The sequence below is a fragment of the Phyllostomus hastatus genome, unplaced genomic scaffold (assembly GCF_019186645.2).
Source record: "Phyllostomus hastatus isolate PE091 unplaced genomic scaffold, TTU_PhHast_1.1 phas_contig_159, whole genome shotgun sequence".
Taxonomy (NCBI): domain Eukaryota; kingdom Metazoa; phylum Chordata; class Mammalia; order Chiroptera; family Phyllostomidae; genus Phyllostomus; species Phyllostomus hastatus.
This window is the reverse complement of record NW_025333640.1, coordinates 23,013,005-23,040,677: the sequence shown is the minus strand read 5'-3', so window position 1 is coordinate 23,040,677 and position 27,673 is coordinate 23,013,005.

Here is a 27,673-nt window from a genome sequence, read left to right as displayed (position 1 = left end):
ATTTTCTTATACAAAGGCAATGCTTTGGTTTGCCCTGATGGAGAACAGAGCGGCTTTCCTGGCTAACAGTGTGGTGACGGACTCAAAACAAATTTCTCATGTCGGTACATCCTGAAAGGTCAGAGCTGGGCATCCATAGAGAAAAAACCTCATAAGTTAAGGAAAGAGGGCAGAAGTGGTGGTTACTGTCACACCGCGGTCTTGGAGCAGGAGCCCGTAAGTCCGCGCCTTTGGGGATTAATGGTCCTCGCTCACACTGGCGCAGTGAACAGAGGACTTGCTTCAGCTTCAGAGAAACCTGATTTTGTTCGTATTTCAAACAAGTTAAAAATACATATTTGATATCTTTTTAGCTGTTTGAAATTTCAGTACTGAGTGTTCTGTAACCAGTACACTTCTGACTCTCCTGGTGATCGCGAGCCCTGGTATTAATATGCATACACAAGGCTTTAAAAATCTGCTCACTCTGTGATCTCCTCCTGTGTTTTGAGTGAATGGCTTGTGACTACAAGTTTCATGGCAGCTGCAGAGAAAAGTCATCTGGGTTTTTTAGTGGTGTCCCCTTTCCAGGTAAAGTATCAAAATAATTCTGCCATTTAATTTTTCTGGAGCTCCATGAAAATGTATCACCTTATTTTTCTCCTCCCTCAAGTGAACAGTACACCATTTCTCAGGAACTAATGCAAAAGAAAAGTCTGAGATCTTAGTCAAATGAAACCTCTTTTTCTACCCCCAAATTTAAACTGAAATCCCAAATTTAAAAAGACAGACTTTCAAAATGGCTCACAACAAGGCTCCCCAAAGCTAGAAAGCAAGTCCGAGTGACCGCAAGTTATTTGTTTCACAAGTAAAACTCGTCTGGTGGCTTCGCAGTGTGGATGGGCGTCAAGCAGGGTTGTAAAGCTATGACTCCCCTCGCATGGCGAACGTTCTCGGGGGCGGGGGCTCTGTCTCTCAGGGGCGAAATGGAGGCAAAATCATTTCATATCAAATGTGGATTATAGTTAGGAAAACTGTCCTGGGTTCTAGATAAGTTAACGGGCATCCAAATGTGGACAGTTTCCTAAAACAATGACAAATCAGTGAGTCCTGGAATACGTGAATCACAAAAGCAAATGTAAAGCCCTCATTCATCCTAGATGCTGAAGACCGCCCCCAACACTTACTGAGAGCTCTATTAACACTTGTTATTTATGTGGGTTCCCCCATGTGGGTCTTCTGAAACCTGTGGAGCCTCAGGATGTAACTTGTGCTGTCCAACAGAGTAACCACGAGCACCAAGTGGCTATTGAAATGTAAGTCAGTTAAAACTATATAAAAATGTAAAAGGTCAATGCCTCAGTGGTCCTGGCCCCATTTCAAGTGTTCAGTAGCCACATGTGCCACGTGGTACCCGTGTTAGATAGTGCAATGCCCCAGCACACATTTCAGGATTGCAGAAAGCAGTTTTGGATCGTGCCAACCTAAATGAAGGAAAGGAGAGAAACATTTATTGAGAAGTTGTGATGTGACAGGCATCATTTTTGGTCTGTACTTTTCCCATTTCATAGTGAAGAAGCTTAGCATCAGAGGGCTCAAGTCACTTGTTCAAGTCACGTCACTGGTACAGAGCAGAGTCAGGATGCGAGCCAATTTCTCTTAACTCCAAACCCAGTGCCATTTCCAATATATGGCCCAGGGTTTGCTCACCCATTCATCCATCTAACACATGCCTAATGATAGAGTGTATGTTTCAATAACTATTACAGGAAAACAGGTGAAAACTTACACTGTGCAAACTGGGCTCTCTACTTACCGAGAACCTATGGTGTCAATGGGGGCTATAAGATTAGAAAAATGAATATAGTTCCTGACTTCATAGCACTTATAGACTATGGAGGAGTCAAACATTAAATAGATAATCATGAAATTAATGATCAGGTACACTAGGTAAGTTTTAAAGAAGAAATTCCATCAGTTTTGGGAGAGGCTTTCAAATGCCATTAATAACAACAAAAACAATAATAATTAGCCATAAAGCCGTAGCTTTCTATGCCTGTGAAGTTCAAATTAGTAAGACAAATCCCTGGTACTATTGGCCTCCTGATTGATGAGTCTCACTGTAATCTTTATGCCTGGTAAACAGAGAGATCTATTTCATTCAAGGTCATCCTGGGTTGGCATGACCAACTTCAATTTCATCCAATCCTCTTTGGGTAGAAGCACTGTTGAAACAAAGAGCTGAGATCAGCTAATTTGTCAACATCACAAAGCAAGAGTCCCATCCTCGTATCTCTTCTTCATTATTGAACCTCCCCAGCAACAGCAGCTGACATGTGAACCTTGCAGATGGAGATGCAACAGCACGGCCATTTCTCGACCACAAGGTGGAGGGAAGGGTGGTGGGGAAATGCTTCTTCATAGCCATTTCTTTGTCATTTTTAACAGGGTCAAACTCAAATACCCATAACAGGAGATTGAGAGCCAATATGCTACACCATCAAATTTAAAAGGCTAGGAAAAAAAGTCAACGCTGTAAACTTATCATTTTCAGTATTTTATTCCTTTTAATACTAGCCTATTAGTTTCAATAGAAGGACAACAGAAGATCCATTACACCAAAACTTGGCATGCCTATTATGCCAATAAGATTAGTTTTTGCAATGTTCTCATAGACTGGTTATAGTTTATAGAAAAATTGATTTCACAGAATCAGAGACATTAGAATTGGAAACATTCTATTAGGTTACTAGATACCTCCCCTGAGACAAGTATGGAATTGATCCCTAGTTCACAACGTATTGTCTGATGCATTTTTCTATCAGATTTGATAGGCTTATGTATTTATTATGGGCTGGCAACACGCACCACTAAAAATTATAACAATCCATCTGAGAAATAAAATTCTAGAAAACTAAGCATTTGCTGAGGGCTAATTTTACTTTGGTGGATTCATTTTTAATATACATGCCACTGTTTATGGCCTCTCATGTTGTAAGAGGCAGGTAGTAGCGAGGATCATGGGTTGGCATTATAATCAAATGGTGAATTTGCATATCTTAAGTTGTGGAGATTTCCCCAGATGTAATTTCCCATCAGATTTCTACAATATGTGGTTTGAATTTTTGATTCCCCAAATTAGTTTATTTTCTGTGCAGGAAATTGAGCACTGTCCCTCAAGCAAATGCCTGTCATCAAACGCTTGGCTATGCTGACACTTTCTTATTTGGGGGCAGTGTGTACTAAGCTGTGACAAATGGGAGAGCCATTTGTAGGAGGGACTCTGAACTGGAGGGCTGGGGGAGGGGTATGGCGGGGGAATGAGCTGGAGGTGACATACACTTTCTGCTTCTCTCTTCCTTGCAGTGACTCAGACAGGGAAATGGAGGGGAGAGGAGATGGCAAGATTTACACATAATACGAATATCCAAAGAACTCCTGGGCTCTCCCAGGCCAAATGGGTGGGATTTTTCCCCTCTGCTTCAACACAATCTGGTCAAGAATTCTTTTCCCCTTTAAGACCCTCCTTGAAGTTCATTTTCACCTGAATTCATTTATTTAAAGATGAGTCCTGCTGGGTTTTCCCATCACCCCTTGCTCCTTCAAGGAGATAGCAAAAGGAGTGTTAGATGTGGGTTACATTGGGGGATGGGAGGGGAATCAAGGCTATGTCTGGGAAAGAGCAGAGAGGGAAGCACAGCCACGTAGCATTCAGCGCAACAGTGCCTAGTTCCCCTTGGTGTTCACATTCTCATGTCCCTGTTCGAAGCCCAGATGAAGTCTGTGTTTGTTCAGGATGCAGCTGATGGCTATTATGTCTGGAGAGCGTCCCAGAGAAGGTCTCATACATCTTTTACACACCTGCATGCTAAATGAGCAAGAACACCCCGGTGCTGAGTAAGACTTATGAATGTGTTGTAAATTATGCAAACAAGTAATTTGGCATGTCCAGAAGCCGGTGCTATCAGTGGAACAGTTTCTCTAAACTCTCTATAATTTAGGAGAATGCATACTGAAAGGCAGTGAAACAGTGACAAGGCCTAATTGCTGAGCACAGTGTCTCTGCTTCGACAGGTGTCTGTCACAGAGCAGGATGCTAGCCCACCAGGGACTGTTTCACACCCAAGGCAGAAGCCAGTGAAACCGTTCCAGGAGTCTAAAAAAAGGCAGGCACCTTAACCTTGTTAGCCCCTGGATGGCAGCAGTAAAGATGGCTTCATCTGGGGGACCAGAGGCTATGTCAGAGTGGAGATGGCAAAACAGCTCTGCAGAGAGAGAGAGAGAGACGGGGAGCTGTGCTCTTGGGGTCAAACAGATTTTCCGTAGCAATTGAGAGTCTGCCCTTGCTGCTACTCAAAGTGTGGTTTGTGGACCAGCATGACAGCATGACCTGGGCCTCAGCCTTACCTCAGACCCACTGAATTGGAATCTGTGTTTTAACACAACACCAGGTCATTTGTGTGCACATTGGAGTTTGAGAAGCACTAGAACCTGTCACCAGCTTCCCAGGGGCTGTTCCACAGCAGTAGCCTGGACTCGCTAAGAAGGGAAGTAGCTTTTTCAGGCCAGTAGTAAACTGATCACGTCTTCGTTTCAGCAAAAGCCGATAAATGATCATCTTCCCTTCATGAGTATATGTCCCTTTTTTTTCTTTATTTTGGTCTGCCCTCATTGTTTTCTTTCGGGAACTATTCTTTCCTAATGCATGTAGTTTTGGAGAAGCTGTCAAAGAAGAGGCAGGGCACCTGGCGGAGGGCTGATGTGGAGAGAGAGGGCCTCTGTTCTTTGGAGTGTATAAGGGGCAGGGACAGTATTTGCTTGGGACTGGCAGGGGGTTATCTTGCTACCATGTGTCAAGAGAATCTGTTCGAGAACGGAGTCAGAGGAGGCAGGCAGAGCAGAAAGGTGGCGAGAAATCAGTGAAACACTCAGTCTGATTGAACCCAGAGTCACACAACCCCTTGGACTTCTGAGCTGAATGAGCCAATAAATTCACAATATAGCTTAAAGCAGTTTTTAGGTTGCCTTTCTGTCATCTGTAATTAAGAGTGGTCCTGACCAATACATTCCTGAAGCCACATCATCGGTGCTCTCAAACTGGAAACTTCTACATCTGGCTTAGAGGAATTAACTCATTGTGAAGTTCATAACCTGTAATTTGACAGTTGTGTGAGTACATTTGTGTGAGTATATGTGTAAGTATAAACTGAGCATAATTAAATGTAGGAGGTTTAAAACATTTAGGCATGCATGTGTCCTAACTACTGGTTATCTGTATAATTATAGCAGGCTGTATTTATTTTCTAGATTTAGAGGCAATGCCTATTGAAATGAATATTTAAATTTATGCCAACTAATATGCTGATCAGCACAACTTTGGTGTTTTAAAAAACGAGAGCTAGGATTGTAGCGCTGGTGTTTCAATGGAGCTGGCGCTTTGATGAGAGGAGACAAAGCAGGCTGGAATGCAGATGAAACACGCTCCCTTGGAATACCCGATGCAGATGGGGAAATTCATGGCTCTGTACGCTGTTTTAAAACAGAAAACAATCCCTCAATTTAATATAGCAGTTTAACCATTCATTAATTTACTCCGGGCAAACACTACATCTTTTCAGAAATGATGCCAACCATAAATAAAATCTACAAACACAAAAGAAAATATGTACTTTTATTTCTGCCAAATGTCAAAGTTTACGTCTATAATTGTTCCAGTTGAAACACTGAAATCTGCCTCTTTTCTAGGACTACTTGATAGCCAGTATTGGATGTAGATTTCATTAGTATGTATTTAATTCACCGTTCGGTAGCATATGTGTATATGTACTTTAAAATTATCAGTTAGGATAGATTAAATTATGAATAAGAGAAACTTAGAAGGTCATACCTTGAATAAAGCAGAAATTTCTTTCTTTCTTAAGTGGAAAAAAAGTCTGGAGGTGGACAGTTCAGGACCAATATGGTGCCTCCATGGATATTGAGAACTCAAGATTTCCAGCTCTGAAAAGCTAGACCCTCATCCTCTAGGTTCAAGAGGGCTGCTGTGTCTCTAGCCATTACATCCACATTCCCAGCAGCACGATGGAGTAAAAGAGGAAGAAGGATTTGCCATCTTCTTTTGAGAAGTCCTGTAAAGTATACCTGCTTACATATCACTGATCAGAACTTATGAGGGAGATGGAGAAATATGACCTTTCAGCTGGGAGACCTTATGTCCAGATGAAAATCATTCTATTAATTTGGAAGGGAAGCAAAAAAAAAAGGTGCTTAGAAGACCACTGTCAAACTCAGCTCCAAATATTAAATATATATTGACCGATTGGTTTATTGTGTGTTTCCCCCACAAGAAACCAGCACCGGCAGAGTAAGGGCATTATTTTGTTCATAATTGTATCCTTAAAGCTATTCTATGTCTGTCCTTCCTGATTTTCTTCCGTTGGTTAAGAGCCTTGGACAACAGCGGGAAAGAATGCAGAAACTGCATGCAGATTGGGTGAGAAAGAGTGCTCTGGCCAACCAGTAATGTCTGCAGTGGCCTGGGCATCAGTGCCAGGCTTAAAGAATTCCCTCCAACCATGAGCTTTCACTAAAATGCTTTCAAATATATGGCTCCTGTGAAGCCAGTTTAAATCTATATGCCCAAAGACCTTTACATTTCTGCTTAAAAATGTTTTATTCTGAGTAGAGATATGAATATTCTCTGTGACTTTTTTCCCCCCTTTGTGGAGTTTTCTTATGCAGTTGTAAATTTTGCAGGTTTCCAGAGAGTTGCTAAAGAAATTATATGCAAATTCTAAGTTACACTTACTTGGCAAATTCTAATGAGTAAGTTGCTGGGAAATGGTATTTTCACTGTCCTTTAAAAACCAAAATGGAAAATCAGGTCAGGAGCTTTATGCTGTCGGGGTACAGGTGCAGTTCTCGGGCATGGTCATCTGATTCATTGAGAACAAAGAAGTAGTTGGAGGATTGATAAGGACTTTCCAAGCCAATCACAAATGCTAGAAAGCAAGCCTCGGCTTTGTCTTTATTTAGTTCCAGCAACCTAAGCCCGGGGACAAGAATAGCAGACTTAACCTAAACTGCAACTAACAACAGCGAAGACTGTTGAGTGATGTACCAAACTGTATCTAAAGAAAATTTTGTCTTTAAGAAGATGTCGCTGCAGCAACCTTCTTGTCCCGCCCCACACATTTCCTCATCAGTAACAGTGACAAGGGCACGACTTGGTGATGTTTTCAGGGGCAGGGAATGATGCGACACCCCCTAAAGGTAAGTCCGACTTTCGGGGACATAGTTTGCAAAGCCCCCTGCTGACTCCTACACTTTCCTGGGACACGGGCCCTTCTTCTTACTTTCCTACTTGCAAGTCAAGAACTACTGACATTGGCATGACCCACTTTGCTTTTTAGTTTTTGTTTTGTTTAGGTAGTTCCATGGCAAATGCCCTATTTTTTAAAAAAGAACATTTAAAAATTTTAAATTATAGTTGACATTTAATATTATATTATATTAGTTTCAGGTGCATAGCATAGTGGTTATACTTTATATTTCTTACAACGCGATCCTGCCAGTAAGCCTAGTACCTGCCCCACACGGTACATAGTTATTACAATATTATCGACTAAATTCCCTAAGCTGTACTTCACACCTCCATGACAATTTTGCAAGTGCCAATTCTTGTTTCTTAATCCCTTCACCTTTTTTACCCATTCCCCAACTTCTGTCCTCCTGGAAAACATCGGTTTGTTCTCTGTGTCTATGAATGTATTTTTGTTTTGTTTGGTCATTGCTTTTGTTTTTTAGATTTCACATATATGTGAAATTATGTGGCATTTTTGGGGTCTGATCTGTTTCACTTAGCACCACAATACCCTCTAAATCCATCCCTGTTGTCATCCCACTTGGTAAGATTTCATTCTTTTTTTATGGCCAAGTGATATTCTATTGTGTATGTATATCACAGCTTCTTAATCTGATCATCTATTGATGTACACTTAGGTTGTCTCCATATCTTGCCTATTGTAAATAATGCTGCAATGAACTTTTTTTTTGCTAATCCTTTCACCTTTTTTGACACATATTTCTTTTGTGTGAGTTCCCACAACTTCTACTTTAATCAGAATTCTGTAAAAGCTGCTATTTTGTTCATTCATTCATTCATTCATTCATTCATTTGTTTATTCATTCAGTCCCAGGCACTGTGTCAGGTGCTGGATATGCCATTGTGAACAAAACAAGCAAGGGCCCTAACCTCGTGGGGTTGATACCTCAGTATCAACAAAAAAACCAATATAAAAGAAAATAAGAATGCAAATAGATGATGAGATATCCTAGTAAGTACTACAACTGAGAGGAACATGGTGTTAATACCCAGAAGGAGGTGTTTAATTTTAACTGGGTAAACAGGGCAAGCCTCTTTGAGGAAGTAAGATTTGTGCTGAGATCAGAAGTATGAGAACCCACCTGCCATGATTAACGGTGGTGAAACAGTGGTGGAAATAACATGTGGAAAGGCTCAGAAACAAGGAGTCTGGCTCATTGGGAGCAGTGGAAGAAGTCAGTGTGGCTGAGCACATGTGCAGGGCTAGGTGGTGGGGCGAGGGCAATCAATGATGTGGGAGGATGGGGAAAAAACAAGGGCCCAAACACGATGGGGAGTGCAGACTTTATTCCAGTCACCATGGAAATCAATTGAAAGACTTCTAGCCAGTTTGACTTGTTTTTAAAAGATACTTTTGGCTGCTGTTTGAAGATTGGATTGGAGTGGAGCAAGAATGAAACAGGGAAATAATGTAGGAAGGAGGTGTATCAGCCAGAATCGACTAGGCTATGCAGTAGCAAACGACCCTTAAATCTCTATAGCTTATAGCAACAAAGCTTGACTCTTCACTCATGCTACCTATCCATTGCAGGGCAGCTGGGAGCTCTGATCCGTCTCTGCTCCCTCTGCGTTTGGGGGCTGATGGAGCAGACACCATCCTGACCACTGATGGCCACTGTAGCAGGAAAGGGAACACAGCCTTCAGGTCCTGGCTCTTAGAACCTCTGCCTGGACGTGTCCCATGTTTTATTGCCCAAATCAAGTTGATGTGGTCATTCCTGAGTTCAGCAGGGAGGGAATGCATCCCCTCCAGGGAGAAGCACTGCAGGAAAGGAAAATGGAATGTCTGGTGGACAGTAAGTAATACAGGGACTGCTGGAGGCTATCGCCATCGTCCGAACAAAAGATGATAGTCACCCTGAAGGGGGTGATGCCGGTCAAGACAGAGACAAATGAACAGATTTGAGACTATTTTTGGTGTTACTTTTTGGATGCAATGACTTGAACGTCATTTCTTTTTTTGTTCAGTCACCCTCATTAGACTGTGAACCCCAGGAGGCAAGCCATAATATTCACCTCCCTATCTCCAGAGCCAAACACGAAGAGGTTTACTGAATGAGTGAGTAGGATTCTGCAAATTGAAAATTTGCCTCCTGGATGTACTATGGCTTTGAATGTCCCACAAATGGGCTGAAGCTGTTACATAGAGGGAGAAGATTAATATATATATTTTATCCATTAAGAGAGAGCGTCACCAATTAGATTTTCTGCAGGCTGGTGAGGGAAGTTGATTTAAGAAGTCCTTCTTTGTGCCACAGTGCCAGTCCTTTTGTGGGAAAGATTGGATTCTGAGAAAACCCTAGTGTCCTGTGCAGACCTGCTCCATTCCCTCCTGGGTTTTCAATTTCATCTATTTCTTGTCAGTTTCAGGTCTCTGTATATCCCAGGATAGAATGAAAGAGTGGGCATCTGTACAATGCCTTTGGAGAAAATAGATTTTAGATAGAGCCAATAAATCCAGCACACAGAATAGCTCCCTTTAACAAAGGGAATGGCTGGTGGAGGGGAAAAAATCCTGCAGAAAGAAAACCATCACAAAGGCCACAGGGAAGTCTGCCCTCCACGGCCCTGACAGCCCCAAGGAGGGCACCGCTTGTCCCTTAGCTTCTCATGAAGTTCTAGCTCAGACCCTGACCTGTGTGGGTAACTCCAGCACAGGTCCCAGCAGCTGATTTTTAGCAGAGAGAACGGAGCATCAGCAATACTGTCTATCTACCTGGGAAGACAGAGGAAAGCAGAGATGCAATAGGTGAGCCAGCAGCCAAGGCTCCAAGCTTCAGGCCCTGGCCGGGGACTCTTCTGCTCAGCAGGCAGTCATTCCCAAACGCACACCCGGGTCCCCATTTGCCAGCAGTCACAAGGCTCAGAGAGCCCGGAAAGCCACATGCTTCCACAGCTCAGCCTGCCTCCCCCACCATCTGCTCCTCTCAATGGGCCAGGCTCACAGGGAGGCCTACAGGCCAGAAACCAGTGCCTGATTCTCCCTCTGTGGCTGTGTGGGGAGTGCAGGGGGTGCTCGTGTTGGCTCTGATTCTTGTTCTGGGGCAGTTGATGCCTGTTCACTCTAGACAGGGCACAGGCAATGCCAGAGGCCAGGTCCCAGCCACGCCCTGGATTGCCGAGAGGCCCGGCTTATTGCCAGGTGTGGGACCGACTGGGTTTGGTGGTTAGCACTCTAACCCAAGTCATGTCCACAGCTGTACATAAAGGCAATCTTACTGTGATGCTTTTCTGAGTTCACCTGCTAAGTTTAAAGTTGGTATTCTGTTGGAGAGAAAATAAACAGCAACCAAACAAAACCATAATAATACCAAATAATACCTTGCCTCCTGCCATCAATATGACACCTAATTATTTGTGGCACATTAAAAAAGGAGTGGAAGTCAACTGACATGCCAATCAACAACTTCTTCCCTCATCCACTGACCTGGGGGGCAGCAGACACTATTATACTGGGAAGAGATAGATACCTTGACAGCACCACGAGCCAGTAAATGCAAAATCTACGGCTTTCTCCTCCCCTTCTCTCCCCAGCACAGTGCCCAGAGCATAGTAAAGACTGAATTAATGAGTTCATCATTGGGGTCAACTCTGAACTGGGCTGACTTGTCACCATCGGTCCCAGAAAAACCAGGAAGGACTTGTCCACTCACTGACCTCAGATGAACCTTTGATAAACTGTTGATTCCTTTGGTTATTTATGAGTTATAACATACATATAAATGAGCATGTTTTATTCGTTGGTACAAGTATTAAATTTTATCTATGTAAAGCATGCACTTTATTCTCCAGACAGTTAACCGGGGTTAAAAAATGTGCTCCTGGGATGCTGTTAGAACTTGGGTTCCTGAACGCTCCTTCAATCCTAGGCCCTGGCGCTGCAGAGCTCATCAAAACCACCTCATTACACAGATGTGGAAACAGAGGCCCCGAGAGGCCAAGCACCCGAGACTGGTTAGCCCTGCATGAGATGGTGAGGCAGAACCCGCACCTGGGATTCCCATCCTTCCAGCCCGCAGCCTTCCTCTCTGCCATGCTCCATGGGGTCGGAGTTTCGAAGAGCCTCCCAAGCCAGCGACCAGGACTTTTAGTCAATCTCTTTAAAGCAATGCCATAATAAACAGTTGACAGTGATTTATTTTTTGCCCATAATTCCACATGGGGATCATAAGCCAGCCTATGTTATTGTCAAAGTATTACGTTGGCTCCTTATGATATTGAAATGTTCCCTTTAACTATATTGGAGTCATGTAGTATTTACTTTAAACAGAGGGGAACTAGCCTCTTGGAGATGAGGTAGACAGTGGATTAGGAGTGCAGACATTTCCAATTAGGAGAGAAGACCCTCAGTAAGACCGTGAAGTAGGCCAGCGTGCTTGGTGCGCACCTGAGGGAGCTTACTGCGAGGTGTCAGCAGAGTCGTGTGTACATTAACCGCTGGTTACAGGCTCGACAAATACTATTCGTGACCTAGATATTTTCTGCAGGTGTACAGGCACGTATTTCAAACCTCTGGGCCAAGCGTGTTTTAGAAGTCAGGTACCTCAGGTTTCAGGAGTCAGGTAATAGGATGTACAAACCATATATTAATAACATTCCCAGCAGAGTGTGGGGCAGCACCCTGTAATCAAGCACTAAGAGTTCTGCAATTAAATATGGAAACGTTCACTACTAATGGGATAAAGAAAGGCTATAAATAGCCTTATGTCGATTCAAGTCAGGTTTTAGCACCCCGCCCCCAATTCATTTGTCATACAATTAGCAAGAACACTGTTTTCAGCACTTTATGAAGTTCAGGACTGTGGATTAGGAATTATAGATTTGTCTTAATTTAAAGACATGAATATACTGATCAACAAGAGAAATTTTAAAAATAAGTGTCAATATTTAATAATATACCTTTTGCCATTATTTATTTTCTCAGTCAGTGGCTAGATACAAAGGCGACCAAATCTTACACCACACATGACAAAATGTTAAGGGCTCCTGACTGTCCTTGGTGGAGCCCCAAGGCCTGGTGTGGCTGTGGAGACCTCTCCCCTCCTTGAGGGACCATCTGCATCCCAGGGCACAGCACTCCCGAGGGTGGGAGCGCCAGCTAGGACCTCAGGCGGGAGCCTGATTAGGAGACACTGTATCCTTTAGGGTGGGACTTTCTGTCTCAGTAAGTGGGATGACCTCCTTTTATCTGTACAGGCTCCAGAGCTGCAGTGCTGAGTTAAAATCCTTGCTCTGCTTCTTCTCGTAAGACCTCAGACAAGTCATTTTACCTCTTTGTCCTGCAACATCTTCCTCGTTTATAAATGGGAGGAAGAATAGGTCCTATATCATAGGACCATTGCAGGGACTAAATAAGTTAATTCTAGTAGAACTTTTAGAGGGGTACCAAGAACATAATAATCTCTCAATAAATGGTGGCTATTATTATTATCATCATCATCATCATCACTATTAGTTTACCTGTCTATGGCAGGCAGAATAATGTCCCCCCCACCAAAATACTCACAACTGAATCCCCATAACCTTTTACAGAATAGACTTACCATGCCCCAGACACGTCTTTGTAGATGTGATTACGTTAAGGGCCTTTAAATGAAGAGACTACTCTGGATTATCCAAGTGTTCCCAATCCACTCACATGAATGCTTGAAAGGGGAAAACTCCCCCTGGCTGTGGGAGGAGAAGGAGAGGTAACAAGGGAAGCAGAGTCTGAGGGGAGCTTCATTGCTGACTTTGAAGATGAAGGAAGGGACCAGAAACAAAACACGATGCCCGTGGAATGGAAGATTATCGGGCCGTCAGAGGAATGAGGTTCTGGTACGCGCAGTGTTCGTTGTTCCTTCATTTCTCTGTCATTGCCCCTTGGTCTCTCTCTCCCTACACTTCACGGGGATCATCGGCCCGCTCCCCGTCAACCCTCAGGTCCCTTGAAGGCAGACGCGATGCCTCGTTCACCACTCCACTCCAATCCTATGCCTGGCCCAGAACCTGTCTTAGAGTGGGTGCTTATGGGAGAGTTGGTGAATGAATGGATATTAAATGAGTTATCTATCTTTCTCTCCTGGTCCCTTTTATCATCAGTGCATACAGGAGTGAAAACAAATGACTGGGATAAATGAATCTTCTTTTCACAAGATCGGGTGAAACTGAAAACAAGTCCCATTACCAAACTCATCACTAGAGGTAGGCATGGCCCCCTACTACCTCACCAAATTCATTTTTCTTTTTTAGAGGCAACCAGGAAACCAACAAAGACTCAAGTAAGAGCAGAGGTTCTGGATTTACCCGACCAGAGACTTTATGAACCAGTAGAACAATACCTGACAAGCACCGACGTGGGAACTCCTCACGCTCTTCCACATCCCAGAAGCCCTGGGCCTCCCTCACAGCCTTACACCTGCCATTGAAGGTCCGCATTCACAGTGCTACCTTGGCAAAGAGCAACACCCATATCGGCAAAAGAAATATTTTGATTTCTTCATTTCCATTTGATGTTGATTTGGCCCTTTCATAGTACAGGGCCCTTGATTCCTCACAGGCCATGTCACAGACTTTCTTGTGTTGAGTGTGGTTGAATTAATCGGACAAGGGCGATTAGCTGCTTGTTATCCCACATTAGTCGGAAGCGAATGAGGATCAATGCCAAGGACATGCGCAGAAGTCAGGTATACACCGAGCGCTGGCTCTGAATCGCCTTCAGACAGCATGCCCTTCCTAATATTTAGACCAAAATGCAGACCGTATTTTGGGGGGATGGAATAAAGAAAAAAAAGAAAAGGAACTCCACAAATTACCAAAACTATTGTGTTTCCTGACTGGTGCCCAAACTGGAGTCACAAGACCTGTAGACATTCTGCCCCTTGGGGAGGGAACGTGGGCTGGTACACTGTAACCTACTTCTAAGAAGTTTTAAATCGATCCCTTGGAAATGGACTCACTTTCACTCAGTCCTCGGTCATGTTTCTCTTATAGATAAGACTTTGCTGATGTAGTGTAAGCCTCGCAAATTGCTGAGAAAAAGAAAGCATTTTTGATTTTGGAAAATTTCCAACATTTGGAGAAGCCGCAGCAGCGTACAGGCCCAGGGTAGGCTGCTGGCTGTGCGGACACTCTCCTAGGCAGGAGAGGGTGGTTAACACTGCTGCCGGCTGCTAGGAGCTGGGGTGAAGGGCATGCCCTCAGCTGCTGTAAGACCATCCTCACCAGGCTAAAGCATCATGGTCCTGCCCTCTCTGACTCTGCCTTAAAAAAAGTCACCAAGAACCATCCCCCAATCCCATGTAGAGCAGAAGTCTCCTGTGCTCACAGGCAAGACTCAGCTGCAATGCCTGTTAAAAATGCACAGTCCTGGGCCCTACAGCCCTGAGACCTGGGGTGGGGCCCAGGACTCTGCAGTCTTACGAGCGCAACAGCACAAGTGGAGAAACTCAGCTGCCGATGCTTGCACAAGTTCCCCGTGAGAGAGCAACTAATGGGACATTATTAATGCCCATGAGAAAACTGCAGGAAACAGAGAGGCAGAAGCTCCTTTGAAAGACTGATGTATTGTGCTATTTCAAGTACGTTCACAGCGACTCTCGATGTCATTTATTTGAGATGCTACTTTGTGCTGGGCTTGGTGCCAGGCCCTCACGTGGCGTCTCTCATCCTCACAGTCATTCACAGGATATTCTCCCTGTTTTGCAGAAGAGAAAACAGAAACCCAGAGAAATTATGGACATTTCTCCAGGCCTGCAGGTGCTAAGGGTTAGAGACAGAACACAAGCCCAGGTTCCTGTGCCCGCAGAGCCCGAGCCTGCTCCCCTCTGCTGAGCTGGCGTTGGTATCCACAGCCACTGAGTAAAAATAACACCAGGCAGGCCTCAGTCTTCCTCCCTCTTCTACACTCAGGGCCCACAGTGTCTCTTAGGGTCAATGGCCTTTGCTTCAGAAGTGTTTATTATTCTATTTCTCCCTGAAGTGGATGTCATAAGGAGACACCCCCGATTTTAAATAGGCTACTTAGAATCCCGTAAGTTTATATTGATGTCAGGGGAAAAAATGTCTTTGAGGAGTCCATCTAGAAAGAGATGTAGCCTCCTTTACAGAGAGTCTTTTCTGCTGCTTTTCTGTGGCCCTGACCACTACGGGTGACAGAGCTCCAGGCCTCACGGAAACATCAGAGCTTCAGACACCAAAAACCCTCCTGCAAGAGGCTGAGTCGTGACACAGGTCTGGTATCACTGGTGGGCACATTTAGTAAACCAATCAGTAGTTGAAGTGCAAGGAAGCTATTTGTCTATTTATATCCTGGGGACAATATGCAATCATCTTTCTCCTCCCGGGAAGATGCATGGAGGTGAGGGCTGAGTCAGGGGAACAAGCTGAGTAAGAGCTCAGAGACTATGGACAGGCCAGCCGCTGCTGGGGAGGGGGCGGGGTTCGGAGCCCGGGGGGAGGGGCCTCCGTGGGTGGAGCTGTGCCCAGCTGGAGGCGGCCTGCACGTGACCTTCACAGCAGCTCTTGCAGAAAGAGGATGAAAGAAAGGTCTTTAAATAGTCTTTTTATTTTCAAAGATGAAATAGGTTAAAGGCGGCTGATCATTCTTTTTGCTTACGTTCAGTCCACCATGAGCATTTGGTCTTTGAGGGAAGCGCTACCTGCATGTTTATCAAACCAAGCCTTTGGCCACCGCAGGCCCTCTACTCCAGGGCCATAGCCCAGGCCACTCGCTCAGTGATGCTCGCTTACCAGCCAGCCCCAAATTGGGCTGGACCAGTTCAGGTGGGCCAGATCTTTGAGGAGTGAGCATCTCACACCATTTACCTCCCCACCCAGACTTCTTTGTCATCAGTTCTGGGCCAGACTCTGCTCACCCCAAAAAACCTGGCTTCAGTGCTCGCCATGATACTTACTGCTTTCTGTCCACTTTTCACTCCAGCGTGGGATGTCGTTCCTGTCTCCGTTCACACCGTTGTGTTTGGGGTAGCCCGCTCCTGCAGGGGGATGCAGCCGCCCCACTCCCGCTGTGGTCCACGAGGCCAGGCTGGTTGGGTCCCTGACTTGGGCCGATCAGACTCTTCCCTGGAAACTCAGAATAGAGTGGCTGAGTTTCCTCTCAAAGGCAGGATCAGTAACACTTGACCTTAGAAAATTCTACAGCTGTATTTTTTTGGGTTATATGATCTAAAAAAGCAGAGAAAGTGAGGTTACAGAGAGGGAGAGAAGAATGGAGCAGAAGCAAAGAGCTGGAAACAGAGAAGGGGAAGGACCTGGGGCTGTTCAGTCCCTGGTTTGGTGTTGCTGTGGCCCAGATGCATGGCTCAATACAATTGAGCTGGACCCAATGGTCTCTGTGATTTGCATTCAATATAGTTCTCTATATCTGACTCGCCCCATTTTCCTCCAAGCAGGAAAGTCTGAGAATTGTCATGTCTCATGGGGGCAAAGGCATGGCATTTCCCTAAAATACCTTGTTTGCCTTAAAACTCCTACCATAACAATGCTGAGTATTTAAGAAGCATCTTTGTACAGTGTTGACTCAGCTTATTGACAGTAAACAGAGGCTCAGTGAGGGTAAGCCAGCTGGCTCAGGACACACGGCGAACAGTGAAATGGTGGAGCTGGGACCCCGTCGCGCATAGGCTGGGCTCCGTGGAGCTCCAGTGCAGGGGGACAGCATTCTAACCAGGGGTCTGCACCCGAGTGTGATGATCACAGCCACCTGCATTCTTGCCCGGAGCTGCCTGCACAGAGGTTTGGCGTGGGGAAAGAAGCAGGATTTGCTTTTTAAAACTTTTAAAAGTTAACAGCTCGAAAGAAAAACACATGTATATTCGACAAATATATACTGAGCATTCATTTATCAGAATTAGGTTTGGCTACAAAAACCTAATGCAGCTTAAACAAGGTAGAGGATTCTATTTCTCACCCGAGAACATGTTTATTGATGAGAGAGAGAGAGAGAGAGAGAGAGAGAGAGAAACATTGATTGCTTGGTTGCCTCCTGTATGCTTACGTGTCCCAACCAGGGATTGAACTCGCAACCTAGGTATGTGTTTTGACTGGGGACTGAACCTGCAACATTTTGGTGTTTGGGATACTACTCCAACTAAGCCACCTGGCCAGGGTGGCGTTTGTTTTTTATCCCCTCTCTCTCTCAGGTGAAAGAAGTCCAGAGGCAGGCAGTCTAGACCTGGTAACAAAAAGTCAGGTCCCTTCAACAGTGGTTCTTATAAGTAAGTTTACCTCATGGACACAATTATGGCTGTTGCAGCTCCAGCCATTGTATTCATGTTCCAAGTAGTAGGAAGGAAAACAAGCCAAGGGCAAAAGGGCATGTCTTTTTAAAGAGTAAGACTCCTTCAAAGTGTTTTCCAAGAAGCACCATCCTATGTCTTCTGCTTACACCTCTTTGACCACTTCTGTTGATGAGAGAGGCTGCAGATATAGCATTACATCTGGGTACAACTCCTGGACCTGGCAGTACAGGGACTCTGTTACAGAGGAAGAAGGGGCGCATGGCTGTCAGGTGGTAAACCGTCACCTTAGCACTACCCATTAGATGCCCAGCATGGCTCTAGGCTGTGAGGACACAGCTGTAAAAGGACACAGTCATTGGCTGCTTTCATGTGCTTGTATTTAGTACAAGCAGGGAGACAGACAATCAGTAAGCAAAAATGAACATAACTTTAAGTAGTGATAAGTAAGGGTGGTGCATTTAAACAGGGCAAAAAAGCTAAAGGTCTCTCTGAGCAGGTGGCATATGAGCAGAGACCAGGTGGATGTGACCGGGGTGGGAAAGGCACCCTGGGCAGAGGGAACAATGCCCATCGAGGCCTCGGGGCAGGGTGCTACGCTGTGCAATCTCGGGGCCTGTTCAGAGGAGATGGAAAGTCGTCGGGGTGACACCAACTGGAGGAAGATGTAAGCAACATTCCAGTCGTGACGTTTTATTTGTGCACAAAGTACATTTTCTTATCAATATGATAGGTATTGACGTGGCAAGTTATCACCATTAATCTTGTTGGTATAATTGTAACAATGGCCATCTCTTGCTCCTTTAAAGTGTTACATGGGACGCAATTGAGAAAATTAAAGTGAATTATTATAATACATTACACATCAGTACAGTACGGTCCTTCCAATTGCACTTCAGGACTTTCATTTTGTTACTATTATAATGTCAGATTCTCCCCTCTCCCTAAAAGTGCTGTAGGAGATGACATTTATTTTTTTCAAGTGAATCGAAGTTGAAAAATACCCACTTATGGGTACTATAACCTATAGCATTTCCAGGGAGGTGGTGTCCTCCGTAAGAGCGCTTGTCCTTGATTTTCTTTCTCCTGTGACTGTGTTCTGGGGGCTGGCAATGGTTTTTATTCACCTTTTCCATATCGTTCATGATTTTATTGATTCAATAAAATTTCCATTTTAACCTTTGCTTTCATACTGAAATCATCATCTTTTAAAATCTCTTCTTGTGGGCCAGGCCTCCCTCCCCCAACACAAATGCCCTTGCTCTTTTTCGTTGCTCTTTTCCTGATCTGTGCGATCTTCCTGGATAAAACAGCCATCAGTATGCACCTTCTGTAACCAATGCACTGAACAAGCAAGACCATGGCACAGAATCACTAACCAATGCTTTGCCTCCCACTGTCCCTTGAAACCTGCTGTGGAGGCTTAGTTCTTCTCCTGCATCTGGTTGAAAAATCAGGCAGATTTTCTGGTCACCCAGATAATGTAAGATCCTTCAGTCAATGATTTAAAAGTCCCGTTGCATGTAATAGATAATACTTTGAACTTGGTCCAGTGTTCCCTGGACCAAGCTATGCCCTGTTACAGGTGGGAGCTGGCAGAGGGAATCTGAATGTATTCTTTCTCCCAATTGTGCTTTTGCATCTCCCTTCTCCATCTCACCACCTTGATTTCTGACCCCACCAGGGCGGAAGGAGGGAGAAGAGATAATGATGTTGGTCAGAAAAGTTTTTCATTAGCTGATACTATCATGAGCTCAGTGTTGCCCTTTCTGGGTCTGGGATATGTTTAAGGCTGATTCTTACTGTCATCTGTATCTTGTGGGTTTTCTTTTTTTCATTCCCATCACTGGAAACCTCCTGTCCTCTGGAGTTCACTAACAGGCAACAAGACACTCTTCTCCAGCTCCTCACTGCACACTTCTCTGTTTCCTAGCATTTTGCATCATCTCTGGCTGATCGCTGTTGCTGTCTGGTCCTCTCTCCAGGCAGTCCTCTTGGGTAAGGCAAGGCTTGCTCCACATTTTGCTCATGGAAAGTAAACTTCTGCACTGAGAAACAGTGAGAGCAGACTCCCAGCTCAGCCTTCTCTCCGTGCTTAGTGGGTCGGCAACCGGGCAGCCCAACTCTTGCTCTTGAAATGTTTTGGGTCAGAGTCAGACCCAGTTGAATGTGTCCCACAACTGCAAGGGACACAGATCATGCTCTCGGGGTGTTCCTATCGAAGGCTCTTCGCTCATTCTAACACAAGGAGCTCACATCTAGTCCCGTCTCTGAGGGAAGGATTGGGATCATAATACACCCGGAGCATTCTCTAAAAATGTTCTCTCAAGCTCCACTCTCTCCTTTCTTGGATTCTCTGATCTCTCATTGGCTAGAGGTGGGTGCTGCACTCGTGGATGAAACTGGTTTTCAATCCCTCATCTCTTAAAAAACAAAAAATACTCTTTATTTTTAAATAATTATAGGTTCATAGGAAATTGCAAAGAAATGTACGGGGAGATTCCCAAGAAACAATTTTTTAAAATATATTTTTAAAAGATTTTGCTTATTTATTTTTAGAGGGGGAGGGAAGGAGAGAAACACAAGGCCTGCAACCCAGGCATGTGCCCTGACTGGGAATCGACCCGGAGACCCTTTGCTTTGCAGTCCAGTGTTCAATCCACTGAACCACTCCAGCCAGGGGAGATTCCCAAGAAATATTTAGCTTCAAAGTTAACATCTTGCATCACTATAAAGCAGCATCAAAACCAGAAAACTGCCATCGGTACAATCCACAGAGCTTAGGCAGATTTATTGGTTATGTGTGCACTTGATTGTGTATGTGTTTGCAATTCTGCAGTTTTATCACATGTGTGGTTTGATGTAACTCCCGTCACAGTCGAATACATACCTGTACAGTTCCCACAAGGCTTTTTCATGCTACCCCTGTAAGCACCCCCTTCCTCTCTTATCCTAACCCAGAAACCACTACCTAATCTGTTCTCCATCCCTGTAATTGTTATTTCACGGAATCACTCAGAATGTATCTTTTTGCGATGGTCAGCCATCTCCTTTTTACAAGTCCTTTAAAAAGTAATGGTCTTGCTTTAGAATGTAAGATGTATTGTTTTGATGCTTCAGCTAAAATGGAGGGAAGGAGGGTCCCATTTTAATGTCAAACTGGGACATATTTTTATTTTGTGTCTTTCTGATGATTCAGCACTTCACTCACTTAACAAATATTTATGGAGTGCCTGGCATTTTACTGTCATTGATGCTATTGTCATGCATTAAGCCGAACCATCCCAGGAAAGCAAGTAACTCCCAAGGTCTCCTTTGGGCTTTATGGATTGTTCCCGGGCTATCTGTCATTCTACAGCTTCTTGTCTGGGAGGTGCTTTCACCTGGACTTGCCCACACAGAAATTCCTGACCGCTCTCTGCTTTGCCCTCAAAAGTCTCTATCCCATTGACTTGCCATTTCACTTCTGAAGATGTCCTGAGGGCATCTACAACCCTGAAGGTTTCATTGTGCACGTCATTCTTCTGATCTGTATAAAAATTTACCAAGATCAGCCCCTCTCGATCTCTGAGAACGCTTATTTTTTTTCAAGGAAATGGCTCTTTTTTATTACCTGGTTCTCCTATTTTGGGATTTGATTCTTCATCCATTTCCCATAGTCCCTTAATTTTATGGTGCCTCAATCATGTTTTACTCGCCCACACTAAATTTTTGGTGCGGACTCTAGTCAGAGGCAATTCCAAAGTCTAGAAAATGACTTGCTCCCCTTTCTCCCTGTAAATGCTGATAACCAGACCTGGGTCCTCCTTCTGTGGGACTCATCCTGCCCCTGCCTCCACGGGTGGTGCTGATGTGAGCCTTCCACAACCCTGTACTTGAGTTAACGATCCCACCAGCTCGGCTGGTATGGAGGGACAGACAGCCAGTGGGTGGTGTTCCGGGGTCCCTTCTGGAAACTCGGAATAAGGCTGACGTTGGCAACCGGACCGCTGTCTGTCTGACACAGCAGCTGTGGCCGCAACTGGTCTCATATCACAGTCGACAGCTCCACACGTCTGCCCACGAATGCATTCACAATTCTTAGGTGATCACATCCTGTCTGGGTGATTTATTGATATCTGTTTGGCCAGTGAAGATGAGAACATTCTGTGCATTTATTGAAATTGTACTGAGAATGCTCCAGTCTCTCGATTTCAAGGGCACACATCTTCGCTGGTACAGGGCAGGGCGCAGCGCTGATACAATCTCTTTTCTATTTCTTTTTTCATTTTTTTTACTGCATTGCATTGGCGCTCTCAGCTTCTTGGTTTTGTTTTTGACATTCTTTGAGGCTGCCTGCAAGGTGTTGTTTAATAGATCAGAGGACTTCAGAAATAAAAGGAATGTTAAAATGTAATTTGGTCCAAATGCCACAGCGTAAAGATGAATAACTAAATTTGAAAAAGTTGCGTGACTTGATCTGACCCACTTAATGGCTTATATGTTTCCTTTCTGGTTAGCGGTGCTTGTTTTGTGCTATTTATGTTAATATGAAATTTTGAATAACATGGGTTCCTTGGGGGGCTTTAAAATGCTGTCCTCTTGTAAATTTCCATGGTGTTGCAAAGAGAGGGCATCTGATAAATGCCTTTGGGTGCCCCGCCGGTGGCTGGGTAGTTGTTTTCTGCTGTTCAGGATCCAGAGGAGCCTCTAGTAGACCTGCTGGATCTTGAGGCAGCAACCCCCTCCACCTGATGCTCTCCAGTCCAGGGTTTCCCCTGCTGACAGTCCCTACAGCTTTTGCTTGACACCCTCAAAGGGCTCGTTCAGTTCTCCGTGAGCTACAATTCCTGGGGACAGTGTGTTCCTTTTATAAACAGCCTGCATCCCTACAGGCTGCTTTCTCGGAGCATCTCATTTGCCATCTCCACCGGGACATCTGAGACATGATACACAGGGTTTAAGTGGGCTGGATGAGATGGAAGCCCTTTCATTTCTTTCCAGAGGGTGTGAAGCCAGAGTCTTTGATGCACCATCCTGCTGCCTTATTTTTACAGCAAAAACGGGGCACAGGTTCTCCTTCTTCCCTCCAGCCCTCATTCTGAGCGCTGCACATGCCTTTGGTGCTGTTGGGGCGTTTCTGTTCCCACCTGGTCTGCGGGGCCGTTTCCACTCCTGTGCTGTTCTCTGCGGCCTTCACCCTTGCCCTGGGGTTGGAGGCTCCTGCTTTCATTCACTGCCTCCTATTCAGTGGGCCTGTGCTAGGGCTGGAAGAACCAGGGGTAAACACCAAACGTGCCTCACTTCTCCTCAAGACTAACACAGTTGGGCAGGCCAGTTTCAAGCTTTTCACTGCTTGCTAGACACACAGCAAGGCCCTGGGAGCCCGTGCTCACCATTGGATGTGTTCTGGCAGCCTCTCTTGGCCTCCTCTCCAGCCCCACAGAGTGGGTCTGCTCTTCATGCAACAGCCAGAAAGAACTTCAGAAATGGGTGTCAGTGTCGTCACTCCCCTGCACAGTGCCCTCCTTGCCATGCTCATGGCTGCCCCTCACCCTTACCACATGGAAAAATGGACGATGGTCCCTATTTTCCTATCCCTGTGGTGTAGTAGGAGTATGATACCACGTCTCTGGTGTACTCCCTGCCCCTCACCTTTGACTTAGTCACCTGGTGTGCCCCGGCCTGGGATGGTAGTGGACCTGACTCTGTGCAGGTGGGTTGCTCCCCTGGGCTTCTGCCATCGCCAGGACAAGAACACACCCCAGGAGCTGCTGCTGCTATAGCATGGGCCCCAGGATGACAGATACACAGGGAGATAGATGCTCCCTGCTGTGTGCCACTCAGCTTCCATACTGCCAGACTGCGGGAGCTCATGGCGCAGAATCCAGTCCTAACCAGGGCCCTATGCCCGGTCCTCGGCGTCCTCTCCAGTGGTGTGTTTGGACACGCTTGTCCTCATTCCCTGCCTCCCAGCAGCTTGTTCCTGCCTGAGGGCTTTGCACTCGCTGCTTCTTCCACTTCTAAAGTATTTTCTTCAACTATCTGCTCGGATCTGTGGGAGGGTTAAGTGTGGTGGGTGAAGCAGAGTAAGGGGGTGGCGAGTCCTGGGAGGTACAGAGGGGAGCTGTTTTAAAGGGAGTGGCCTGACGAGGGGACACTTGAGTGGAGAACTGAAGGCGGTGAGGGAGCAAGCCACACATGTCAGTCGGGCAAACAGTGTCCTCTGCTCGCTCTACAGCTCCTCCAGCCTGGGGACTGTCTGTGGCTCTCCTTTTCCTCTGGGTCACCTGGGGGTCACCACTGCTTGCTGTCCTCCCATGCCTGAGGTTCTGGAATCTGTAGCAGACCCAAGCAGAAGTCCCAGTTCGGGTCACTGATGGAGTTGTCCAAAATGAGATCCAGTTTTCCTTGTCAAGGGGTAATGACTCTGGGTCCTTTTTTGGCTGCTCTGCCCATTTCATTCATCATGAGTTACTCCCTGATCACACAGATGTATGCCGGCGTCTTAGATCATTTTTGCCAATGCACGTTGCCTGGTGTTTATTTGAGTTAAGTGTCATCTGCCTTCAGGCCGCACAGGCCTCAAAGTGTTCAAATGCATCTGGAGGTTTTTTTTTTTTTTCAAATCTCCTTAGCTTTCATCAGCCAAAACAATTTAGAGCCCACTGAAATCTCTGAGTACAGATTAAATGGTAATTATATGGCAACTGCCCATGTCATCTCTGACCAGGTAGTGGAGGCAGGGATGGCCAGGGTACAAGGCAGGAGAGCAGTCAGGTCAAATCTATGCCTCTCGGGATCCCTGCTCTGAAGAGGCACGAAGGAGCCCATCGCCATGTTTGCTTTTGCAAGTTGGGTATGTGGATGTCTGTGCTCCAACTGGGCTGGGGAGCCCCCCTTGCTGGGAGTGTGGGGGAGTTGTGTTATATAAGGCCCATTCTGTCTGAGCGAGTTGGCCAGCAGAGAGAGAAGAGGGAACAGAAGAATTCCTGCGGGAAGTGAGCCAGTGGGGAGAGGAAGCTGGTGCAGCCGCAGCTTCAGATTCAGATAAGTAAAAATACCAGCAACTTGGAACCAATGGGTAGAAAAGGAATGGGAGTGTGGCTCCAACGACTTATCCAAAAAGGCCATCTGGTCAACTTGGCTGACCCTGAAAGCTGGGAGTGAGGGGCTGGGCAAGGATGGCAGTAGCTGCCCTCGAGACCTGGGATAAAGAAGGCAATGACGGGCCCAAACGGATAGAAGAGGAGAAACGGGAGCTGCTCATGAAACCCAAGTCTCTCGGAGCTGGGCAGGTGCCAGACTCATCTGTGTGGGCAGAGCTGGAGTGTTTCAACCAGCTAATCTAGTCAGCATCAAGCTGTTCCACAGACGGTAGGTGTGAACCCCAAATCATCTCTGACATTCACTTTATAAGGTTTCTTTTAAGAGAAAACATGGAAAAACAGCAAACCCAAAGTGTTCCTTTTTCTATGGGCCAGTTTACCTGAGCAGGTATTGGGCAGTATACAGGTCTGGGTTGGTCCGAAAAGGCGAATTGCAGGTGCCTCTTCCTGTTCAGCAGTGTTCTTGGAAGAGCTTCTCTTTCTGACTTAAGGTTACTCACCATTTTCTCCTCCATTTTTAGAAACAGAGGCTGGCAACCCCCCTGTCTCTGGATAACTTTTTTCTCCTTGTTGGTCAATTTGTTCCCAAGCCGGGTTCTTCAGGTGCATCTGCCCGGGCAGCCCCTGCTCTATAGCAATCAGATCTTGATGAAGCGTAGCCGTCAGTGCGAGAGCATGACCATGACCCTTTTTACCGCCTTGCTAATGAGTCCCCACCCGACCCTCCCATCGGGTGCTTGTGGGTCTTGCTTCATATTCCTTGTGGCTGCGGGGAACTCCTGCTGTTAAGAAGGAGCGACAAGGACCATCATCAGTGTTTGGGGGATCGAATGTAGAGCTGTGGCCTGTGTTAGCCCTGGCTCGCTTGGGGGTCAACCAGGTGCAGAAGATGTGTGTCCAGAAGAAAGCCTCAGACCAGAAGCCCCACCTGCATTCTGAGTTTCTCTTTAATGTGGAGTGAGGCTTACACACTTCAGAGGCCTGCTGTAATACCTTAAGTGCTCTGAGTGGCTTAAACAACAGGAATTTGTTGTCTCGCCCTTCTGGAGGCTGGAAGTCTGAGACTGAGGTGTCAGCAGCGTTGGCTCCTTCTGAGGGCCGTGAGGGAAAAATCTGTTCCAGGCCTTTCTCCTTGGCTTGCAGATGGCTGTCTTCTCCCTGCGTCATCACAGTGTCTTCCCTCTACCTGTGTCTGTGTTCCAACGTGCTCTTCCCAGCCAGACCACCACAGATGTTGCAGAGTGTGTTCGACAACTCCTGGCATCTGACCTGCCCAGGCGCTTGGCATCTTGGGTGCCGACCTGATCAAACCTTCGCGTAGGTGGCCAGATCCTGCCACAAATGAATCAGGTTGTCATTCATTAGTCAAATAACGGGACTGGTTGGCCTGAGTCAGACACTCATTCTAAGGGCAGAGATCTGGACGAACAGCCTGGACCCGATCCCAAGGCCTCGGTCAGGGGAAGGAACGCTGCTGGGCACCTTCTGAGTCAGGCAGCCAGCCCCTTGGGCTGGCCTCAGGAAATAATAGTGAATGTCACCTGAAGAAGGCACGCTCAGAGCTGTGTGCTCGGAGAACAGACAGTTTTGCCATGAGGGCAGCACCCCGGGCCCTGGCTGGATGCAGAGAGAAGGAATGTCTGTCTGGGTGGAGCCGCCAGGGCTCCAGCGATTCCCTCAGCAGCTTCCCCACGTCATTGGGCTGCCCCTGGCAGAGGCCAGCGTGAGGGGGTGTTTGCGCCCCTAGTGGGCAACAGCAGGAAAGTGACAAGGGGAACTGATTCATGAGGATGTAAAGGTGGCCTTTTGGGAATTCAGGAAAAGATAGGTCTAGTCCCATATCTTATTAGGTAGGCATGTTGAGCTTACTTTGGATTTATGAAGGAATTATGGCTGTATTTTGAACTAGTAGCTGGGGTGGTATGGAAAATTCAGATGGTGGGGATAAAGGAATGACAGGTTGACAGGGACAGGGACAGCACTGTGTGGAGGTACAACACCTGGAAAAGCAAACACACCTGCCGTTTTCAAACCTAATGTCAACTACACACACTTCTCTAGACATTCAACTAGACATTTCTCTAACACTTAACAGTTTATCAAGAGTTTTCACATAGCGTATCTCATGTCTTCACAACAGCCCTACAAATAGCATGCTGACATCTTACAGTGGAGGAAACTGAGGCTCAGAGATGGTAGATAACTTGCCAAGTTCACAGAGCTAATAAGTGCCAGGCGTAGGGGTCTGACCAGGGCATCTCACCCCAAACCTCGAATTCTTGGCTGCCGTGTGCTATAGGACGCTCCCGGATTATTCTACCACGGACGTGACAGTGGCCGACCCAGGTAGGGAGGAGTGTTTTGTCCCTGACACTGTTTGCAATCGTCAGTTGCATGGTGATGATAATAAAGCCGACTAGCTTTTAGTTGGTTCTGTCATTACAGGCAATGCACCCCCTTCCTGTCTGCAGCCAGGGAAAACCTCGTCCTCCACCCTCCTCAGGAACCGTGTTGCAGGGATCCTCACTGTTAGGCCGAGGACTTAACGTTTCCAGCCAGCGGCTCCCCAGCGCTGGGAGCAGAGAGGATAGGTAGTGTGCACCATGTTGTCAACAGGGAAACGTGGGCTTTTCAGAAATTTTGCACTGGGGGTGAGTCACCGGACCCCGCTGGGTGCCGGAAAGGCTTGTGTTCTGTCCTTTAGAAAGGAGCCTGGGGGCAGAGGTGAGGAGTTTCTGGCCCTGCCACAGCTCAGGCCAAATACCCTTCACAGCGAGGCAGGAGCCTCAGAGTGGCCCAGAGACAGCCCGGTGGGGACAGCCGGGACAGAGACGCTGCACGTAGCCGATTGACAGGCACATGCTGCAGGGCAGCCAAGCGGAACGCTCACCTGCGCTAGATACAGGGAAGAAACAGACACGGGCGCTGTAAAATGGGCATTCGGCACATTTGATGAAAAACCGCGGCATTTTCTGACGTGAAGC